Source organism: Camellia sinensis, unplaced genomic scaffold (assembly GCF_055761805.1).
Source record: "Camellia sinensis isolate YWXY unplaced genomic scaffold, ASM5576180v1 Unanchor6, whole genome shotgun sequence".
NCBI classification, from domain to species: domain Eukaryota; kingdom Viridiplantae; phylum Streptophyta; class Magnoliopsida; order Ericales; family Theaceae; genus Camellia; species Camellia sinensis.
In genome coordinates, this window is record NW_028129474.1 from 17,633,856 (window position 1) to 17,642,500 (window position 8,645).

An 8,645-nucleotide genomic window follows, 5' to 3' on the forward strand; every position below is an offset into this window, starting at 1 on the left:
GGCACGGTCTTGGTCAGCATGCCATGCCATGGCACCGCCTTGTGCAGCGTTGGCCAGCATGCCTTGGCCGGCATGCCATGCCAATGCCTTGGGCCAACATGGCGTGCCACGGGCTGGGCGAGCACGGCATGCCACGGGCTGGGCGAGCATGCCACGCCACGGCCTTGGCTAGCAGCAAGGCATGCCACGGCCTCGGCGAGCATGCCATGCCATGCCAAGGCCAAGGCCAAAGCCAAGGCCAAGGCAGTGGGCAAGGCCAAGTCCCTGTGCAAGGCATGGCCAAGGCCAAGGCAAAGGCCAAGGCCAAGGCAAAGGCCAAGGCCGCGGGCAAAGGCCAAGGCCAAGGCCAAGGCCATGGCGTGCCACCGCCTCGATCGATCTTTTTGAACATGATTCTTTTATAATCTTACCCAAACCGTGCAACACAATTAAAAATGCACTACAATCAATTTTAAATGTCATTCCCTATTTTTTTGCAATTTTTCTGGAGCTTTTCGAATTTTTAAAGCCCTTATTTGGCATAAAAAAATCAAAATAAAATAAAAAAAATGAAAAAAATAATTTAATAATTTCTATAATTACTAGTGAATCATCCTTTAATTATGGGAATTTTTCCATAATTTTTTGACTATTTTTATTAATTTTTATTATTTTTTAAGTATTAATATCGAAATAAATTAAAATAAAATATTTTCTGTAAAAAAATATTTTTTTTAATTTTTTTTATGGTGTATTAAATTATTTCCTACAACTTTCATGTTGAAAGTTTTGGCAAAAAAACATTACTTTTTAAAAAAACCCCATTATGACTCCTCGAACATGCTTGATGTTTCCTCCTGCCAGATTGAAAAGGGCTTAACAGGCTATTATAAGGGGGGGGCACCTCCCTTGCCCAGGGCAAGGCAGTGGCAGGTACGCCCCATGTTGGGCGCGGCCTGGGCTGCGGCCTTGGGTTACATGCACTGCGGCTCGACCGCGGCCTGGGCTGCGGCCTGGGGCGGCTCGGCCGCGGCCTTGGGCGGCCTGGACCGCGGCCTTGGGCGGCCTTGCGCGGCCTGGGCGCGGCCTTGGGCGGCCTGGGCGCGGCCTTGCGCGGCCTGGGCGCGGCCTTGGGCGGCCTGGGCGCGGCCTTGCGCGGCCTGGGCGCGGCCTTGGGCAGCATGGCGTGGCATGCGCGCGGGCGTGGGCGGCCTGGCATGCGCGCGGCATGGGCAGCACGGCATGGCATGCGCACGGCCTGGGCGGCCTGGCATGCAGCCGGCCTGGCATGCCCGCGGCGTGGGCAGCACGGCATGGCATGCGCACGGCCTGGGCGGCCTGGCATGCAGCCGGCCTGGCATGCCCGCGGCGTGGGCAGCACGGCATGGCATGCGCACGGCCTGGGCGGCCTGGCATGCAGCCGGCCTGGGCAGCACGGCATGGCATGCGCACGGCCTGGGCGGCCTGGCATGCCCGCGGCGTGGGCAGCGTGGCCTGTGCGAATACCGCGCGCGTGGTCTTTTGACCACGGTGCGCGTGTTGCGCGCATGGTCGCGCACGCCTTTGCACGCCTTCGCACGCAACGCACGTCTAGTGATAAGAACCGCAGCCAAGGCAGCCCAGCCCCAAGGCCAAGGCCAGCAGCATGGCATGCCACGGCGAAGGCAGCCCAGCCAAAGCCAGCAGCATGCCATGCCAAGGCCAGCAGCATGCCATGCCACGGCCAAGGCAGGCCAGCCAAAGCCAGCAGCATGCCATGCCAAGGCCAAGGCCAGCAGCATGCCATGCCACGGCCAAGGCAGCCCAGCCAAAGCCAGCAGCATGCCAAGCCAAGGCCAAGGCCAGCAGCATGCCATGCCACGGCCAAGGCAGCCCAGCCAAAGCCAGTAGCATGCCATGCCAAGGCCTAGGCCAGCAGCATGCCATGCCACGGCCAAGGCAGGCAAGCCAAAGCCAGCAGCATGCCATGCCAAGGCCAAGGCCAGCAGCATGCCATGCCACGGCCAAGGCAGCCCAGCCAAAGCCAGCAGCATGCCATGCCAAGGCCTAGGCCAGCAGCATGCCATGCCACGGCCAAGGCAGGCCAGCCAAAGCCAGCAGCATGCCATGCCAAGGCCTAGGCCAGCAGCATGCCATGCCACGGCCAAGGCAGGCCAGCCAAAGCCAGCAGCATGCCATGCCAAGGCCAAGGCCAGCAGCATGCCATGCCACGGCCAAGGCAGCCCAGCCAAAGCCAGCAGCATGCCATGCCAAGGCCTAGGCCAGCAGCATGCCATGCCACGGCCAAGGCAGGCAAGCCAAAGCCAGCAGCATGCCATGCCAAGGCCAAGGCCAGCAGCATGCCATGCCACGGCCAAGGCAGCCCAGCCAAAGCCAGCAGCATGCCATGCCAAGGCCTAGGCCAGCAGCATGCCATGCCACGGCCAAGGCAGGCCAGCCAAAGCCAGCAGCATGCCATGCCAAGGCCAAGGCCAGCAGCATGCCATGCCACGGCCAAGGCAGCCCAGCCAAAGCCAGCAGCATGCCATGCCAAGGCCTAGGCCAGCAGCATGCCATGCCACGGCCAAGGCAGGCAAGCCAAAGCCAGCAGCATGCCATGCCAAGGCCAAGGCCAGCAGCATGCCATGCCACGGCCAAGGCAGCCCAGCCAAAGCCAGCAGCATGCCATGCCAAGGCCTAGGCCAGCAGCATGCCATGCCACGGCCAAGGCAGGCAAGCCAAAGCCAGCAGCATGCCATGCCAAGGCCAAGGCCAGCAGCATGCCATGCCACGGCCAAGGCAGCCCAGCCAAAGCCAGCAGCATGCCATGCCAAGGCCTAGGCCAGCAGCATGCCATGCCACGGCCAAGGCAGGCCAGCCAAAGCCAGCAGCATGCCATGCCAAGGCCAAGGCCAGCAGCATGCCATGCCACGGCCAAGGCAGCCCAGCCAAAGCCAGCAGCATGCCATGCCAAGGCCTAGGCCAGCAGCATGCCATGCCACGGCCAAGGCAGGCAAGCCAAAGCCAGCAGCATGCCATGCCAAGGCCATGGCCAGCAGCATGCCATGCCACGGCCAAGGCAGCCCAGCCAAAGCCAGCAGCATGCCATGCCAAGGCCAAGGCCAGCAGCATGCCATGCCACGGCCAAGGCAGCCCAGCCAAAGCCAGCAGCATGCCATGCCAAGGCCTAGGCCAGCAGCATGCCATGCCACGGCCAAGGCAGGCCAGCCAAAGCCAGCAGCATGCCATGCCAAGGCCAAGGCCAGCAGCATGCCATGCCACGGCCAAGGCAGCCCACCCAAAGCCAGCAGCATGCCATGCCAAGGCCTAGGCCAGCAGCATGCCATGCCACGGCCAAGGCAGGCCAGCCAAAGCCAGCAGCATGCCATGCCAAGGCCTAGGCCACCAGCATGCCATGCCACGGCCAAGGCAGCCCAGCCAAAGCCAGCAGCATGCCATGCCAAGGCCAAGGCCAGCAGCATGCCATGCCACGGCCAAGGCAGCCCAGCCAAAGCCAGCAGCATGCCAAGCCAAGGCCAAGGCCAGCAGCATGCCATGCCACGGCCAAGGCAGCCCAGCCAAAGCCAGCAGCATGCCATGCCAAGGCCTAGGCCAGCAGCATGCCATGCCACGGCCAAGGCAGGCAAGCCAAAGCCAGCAGCATGCCATGCCAAGACCAAGGCCAGCAGCATGCCATGCCACGGCCAAGGCAGCCCAGCCAAAGCCAGCAGCATGCCATGCCAAGGCCTAGGCCAGCAGCATGCCATGCCACGGCCAAGGCAGGCCAGCCAAAGCCAGCAGCATGCCATGCCAAGGCCAAGGCCAGCAGCATGCCATGCCACGGCCAAGGCAGCCCAGCCAAAGCCAGCAGCATGCCATGCCAAGGCCTAGGCCAGCAGCATGCCATGCCACGGCCAAGGCAGGCAAGCCAAAGCCAGCAGCATGCCATGCCAAGGCCATGGCCAGCAGCATGCCATGCCACGGCCAAGGCAGCCCAGCCAAAGCCAGCAGCATGCCATGCCAAGGCCAAGGCCAGCACCATGCCATGCCACGGCCAAGGCAGCCCAGCCAAAGCCAGCAGCATGCCATGCCAAGGCCTAGGCCAGCAGCATGCCATGCCACGGCCAAGGCAGGCCAGCCAAAGCCAGCAGCATGCCATGCCAAGGCCAAGGCCAGCAGCATGCCATGCCACGGCCAAGGCAGCCCACCCAAAGCCAGCAGCATGCCATGCCAAGGCCTAGGCCAGCAGCATGCCATGCCACGGCCAAGGCAGGCCAGCCAAAGCCAGCAGCATGCCATGCCAAGGCCTAGGCCACCAGCATGCCATGCCACGGCCAAGGCAGCCCAGCCAAAGCCAGCAGCATGCCATGCCAAGGCCAAGGCCAGCAGCATGCCATGCCACGGCCAAGGCAGCCCAGCCAAAGCCAGCAGCATGCCATGCCAAGGCCTAGGCCAGCAGCATGCCATGCCACGGCCAAGGCAGGCAAGCCAAAGCCAGCAGCATGCCATGCCAAGGCCATGGCCAGCAGCATGCCATGCCACGGCCAAGGCAGCCCAGCCAAAGCCAGCAGCATGCCATGCCAAGGCCAAGGCCAGCAGCATGCCATGCCACGGCCAAGGCAGCCCAGCCAAAGCCAGCAGCATGCCATGCCAAGGCCTAGGCCAGCAGCATGCCATGCCACGGCCAAGGCAGGCCAGCCAAAGCCAGCAGCATGCCATGCCAAGGCCAAGGCCAGCAGCATGCCATGCCACGGCCAAGGCAGCCCACCCAAAGCCAGCAGCATGCCATGCCAAGGCCTAGGCCAGCAGCATGCCATGCCACGGCCAAGGCAGGCCAGCCAAAGCCAGCAGCATGCCATGCCAAGGCCTAGGCCACCAGCATGCCATGCCACGGCCAAGGCAGCCCAGCCAAAGCCAGCAGCATGCCATGCCACGGCCAAGGCAGCCCAGCCAAAGCCAGCAGCATGCCATGCCAAGGCCTAGGCCAGCAGCATGCCATGCCACGGCCAAGGCAGGCAAGCCAAAGCCAGCAGCATGCCATGCCAAGGCCATGGCCAGCAGCATGCCATGCCACGGCCAAGGCAGCCCAGCCAAAGCCAGCAGCATGCCATGCCAAGGCCAAGGCCAGCAGCATGCCATGCCACGGCCAAGGCAGCCCAGCCAAAGCCAGCAGCATGCCATGCCAAGGCCTAGGCCAGCAGCATGCCATGCCACGGCCAAGGCAGGCCAGCCAAAGCCAGCAGCATGCCATGCCAAGGCCAAGGCCAGCAGCATGCCATGCCACGGCCAAGGCAGCCCAACCAAAGCCAGCAGCATGCCATGCCAAGGCCTAGGCCAGCAGCATGCCATGCCACGGCCAAGGCAGGCCAGCCAAAGCCAGCAGCATGCCATGCCAAGGCCTAGGCCACCAGCATGCCATGCCACGGCCAAGGCAGCCCAGCCAAAGCCAGCAGCATGCCATGCCAAGGCCAAGGCCAGCAGCATGCCATGCCACGGCCAAGGCAGGCCAGCCAAAGCCAGCAGCATGCCATGCCAAGGCCTAGGCCAGCAGCATGCCATGCCACGGCCAAGGCAGGCAAGCCAAAGCCAGCAGCATGCCATGCCAAGGCCAAGGCCAGCAGCATGCCATGCCACGGCCAAGGCAGCCCAGCCAAAGCCAGCAGCATGCCATGCCAAGGCCAAGGCCAGCAGCATGCCATGCCACGGCCAAGGCAGCCCAGCCAAAGCCAGCAGCATGCCATGCCAAGGCCTAGGCCAGCAGCATGCCATGCCACGGCCAAGGCAGCCCAGCCAAAGCCAGCAGCATGCCATGCCAAGGCCTAGGCCAGCAGCATGCCATGCCACGGCCAAGGCAGCCCAGCCAAAGCCAGCAGCATGCCATGCCAAGGCCTAGGCCAGCAGCATGCCATGCCACGGCCAAGGCAGCCCAGCCAAAGCCAGCAGCATGCCATGCCACGGCCAAGGCAGCCCAGCCAAAGCCAGCAGCATGCCATGCCAAGGCCAAGGCCAAGGCCAGCAGCATGCCATGCCACGGCCAAGGCCAAGGCCAAGGCAGCCCATCCGAAGCCAGCAACATTCCATGGCAAGGCCAACGCAGCCCAGCCAAAGCCGGCGGCATGCCATGCCAAGGCCAAGGCCAGCCGCATGTCTTGCCACGGCCTTGTCCCGCAGCGTGGCGTGCCTTGGCCTTGGGCTAGAACATCGCATGCCACGCCCTTGGCAAGCAATCCTGTCCCTCGTGTAATTGCCATTTGGTTTGGCTTTGACTTACGTATATGTTGCCCTGCGAAATGCTTGTCCCTCGGGTAATAGCCGGTTTGGTTGCCTTTGACTTGCGAACACGTTGCTAGTGCTTTCCCCAGTGGAAGCTTGTTGGGAAAAGTATGTCCCTCGGAAGTTGCCTGTTGCGTTTGTTATTTGCATTCGAGCTATCCGATGCTTGCTGGGTTTCTCTAAGAGTTTTTGCACGTTCGTCGGGCTTTTTAATTATTTATTTACTCATAAAAATTATAATAAAATAAATTAAAAATAAAAAAATAATTAAAAAAATTACTATAATTACTAGTGCCTCATCTTATAATTGTTGGAATTTTTCTAGAATTTTTTGAGTATTTTTAGTAATTTTTATTATTTTTTAAGTATTAAAATTGAAATAAATTAAAATAAAATATTCCGGTGGCCAAATATTTTTTTATAATTTTTTTTATGGTGTATTAAATTATTTCATACAACTTTCATGTTGAAAGTTTTGGCAAAAAACCATTACTTTTTAAAAAAACCCCATTATGACTCCTCGAACATGCTTGATGTTTCCTCCTGCCAGATTGAAAAGGGCTTAACAGGCTATTATAAGGGGGGGGCACCTCCCTTAAGGCTGGCCAGCATGGCCAGGCCACAGGCCACGCCTATGCCTAGGCGGGCGCTTGGCACATGCCATCGCTTGGCTTGTGGCATTGGCTTGTGGCATCGAAACTACATAGCCAAGCACGGGATGCGTCGAGTGGCGGCCCGCGGCGGTGGCGGTGGCACGTTGGCCTAGGGCAGCATGCCATGCCACAGCCTTGGCCAGCAACATGGCATGCCAAAGCCTTGGCCAGCAGCATGCCATGCCCTGGCCTTGGCAAGCATGTCATGCCACGGCCTTGGCCAGCAGCATGCCATGCCACGACCTTGGCCAGCAGCATGCCATGCCCCGGCCTTGGCCAGCATGTCATGCCACGGCCTTGGCCAGCAGCATGCCATGCCACAGCCTTGGCCAGCAGCATGCCATGCCACAGCCTTGGCCAGCAACATGGCATGCCAAAGCCTTGGCCAGCAGCACGCCATGCCCCGGCCTTGGCAACCTTGCCAAGCCACGGCCATGGCCAGCAGCGTGCTATGCCCCGGCCTTGGCCAGCAGCGTGCCATGCCACGACCTTGGCCAGCAGCTTGCCATGCCCCGGCCTTGGCCAGCATGTCATGCCACGGCCTTGGCCAGCAGCATGCCATGCCACGGCCTTGGCCGGCAACATGGCATGCCGCGGCCTTGGCCGGCAGCATGCCATGCCGCGGCCTTGGCCGGCAGCATGGCAAGCCCAAGCCTTGGTCAGCAGCAGCATGCCATGCCAACGCCTTGGCCAGCAGCATGCCTTGCCACGGCCTCGGCCATCAGCATGCCTTGCCACGGCCTCGGCCATCAGCATGCCTTGCCACGGCCTCGGCCATCAGCATGCCTTGCCACGGCCTTGTCCAGCAGCATGGCATGCCCGGCCTTGGCCAGCAGCATGTCATGCCACGGCCTTGGCAAGCATGCCAAGCCACGGCCTTGGCAAGCATGCCATGTCCCTCGGGTAATTGTACAAGTTGCCTTGCGAAATGCATGTCCCTCGGTTAAATTGCCATTTGGTTGGCTTTGGCGTGCGAACGAGTTGCCTGTGCTTTCCTTGTGGAAGCTTGTTGCGAGAAGTATGTCCCTCGAAAGTTGCCTGTTGCGTTTGTTATTTGCATTCGCGCTAACCGGTGCTTGCTCGGCCTCTCTAAATGTTTTCGCGCGTTCGTCGGGCTTCTTGGTCCTTCGGGGGGTGATTCGTTTTGGGGGGCTGGTGCACAGTGTACGTCGTGGCGCGTGAGTTGTGTTCGGTTTGTGCGAGTTGGACGGATCCCTGCCTGTGCAGCGAACTCCACTGGTGCATTCCTCCATGTCCCTCGGGTTGTCTTCGACTCGCCTTCGGGTTGCTTGCGCTTCCCTAGTGGAAGGTGCCTTGCGAAAAGCGTGTCCCTCGGGTAATTGCCATTTGGTTGGCTTTGACGTTCGAACGAGTTGCCTATGCTTTCCTAGTGGAAGCTTGTTGCGAAAAGTATGTCCCTCGAAATTTGCCTGTTGCGTTTGTTATTTGCATTCGCGCTAACCGGTGCTTGCTCGGCCTCTCTAAATGTTTTCGCGCGTTCGTCGGGCTTCTTAGTCCTTCGGGGGGTGATTCGTTTTGGGGGGCTGGTGCACAGTGTACGTCGTGGCGCGTGAGTTGTGTTCGGTTTGTGCGAGTTGGACGGATCCCTGCATGTGCAGCGAACTCCACTGGTGCATTCCTCCATGTCCCTCGGGTTGTCTTCGACTCGCCTTCGGGTTGCCTGCGCTTCCCTAGTGGAAGGTGCCTTGCGAAAAGCGTGTCCCTCGGGTAATTGCCATTTGGTTGGCTTTGACGTTCGAA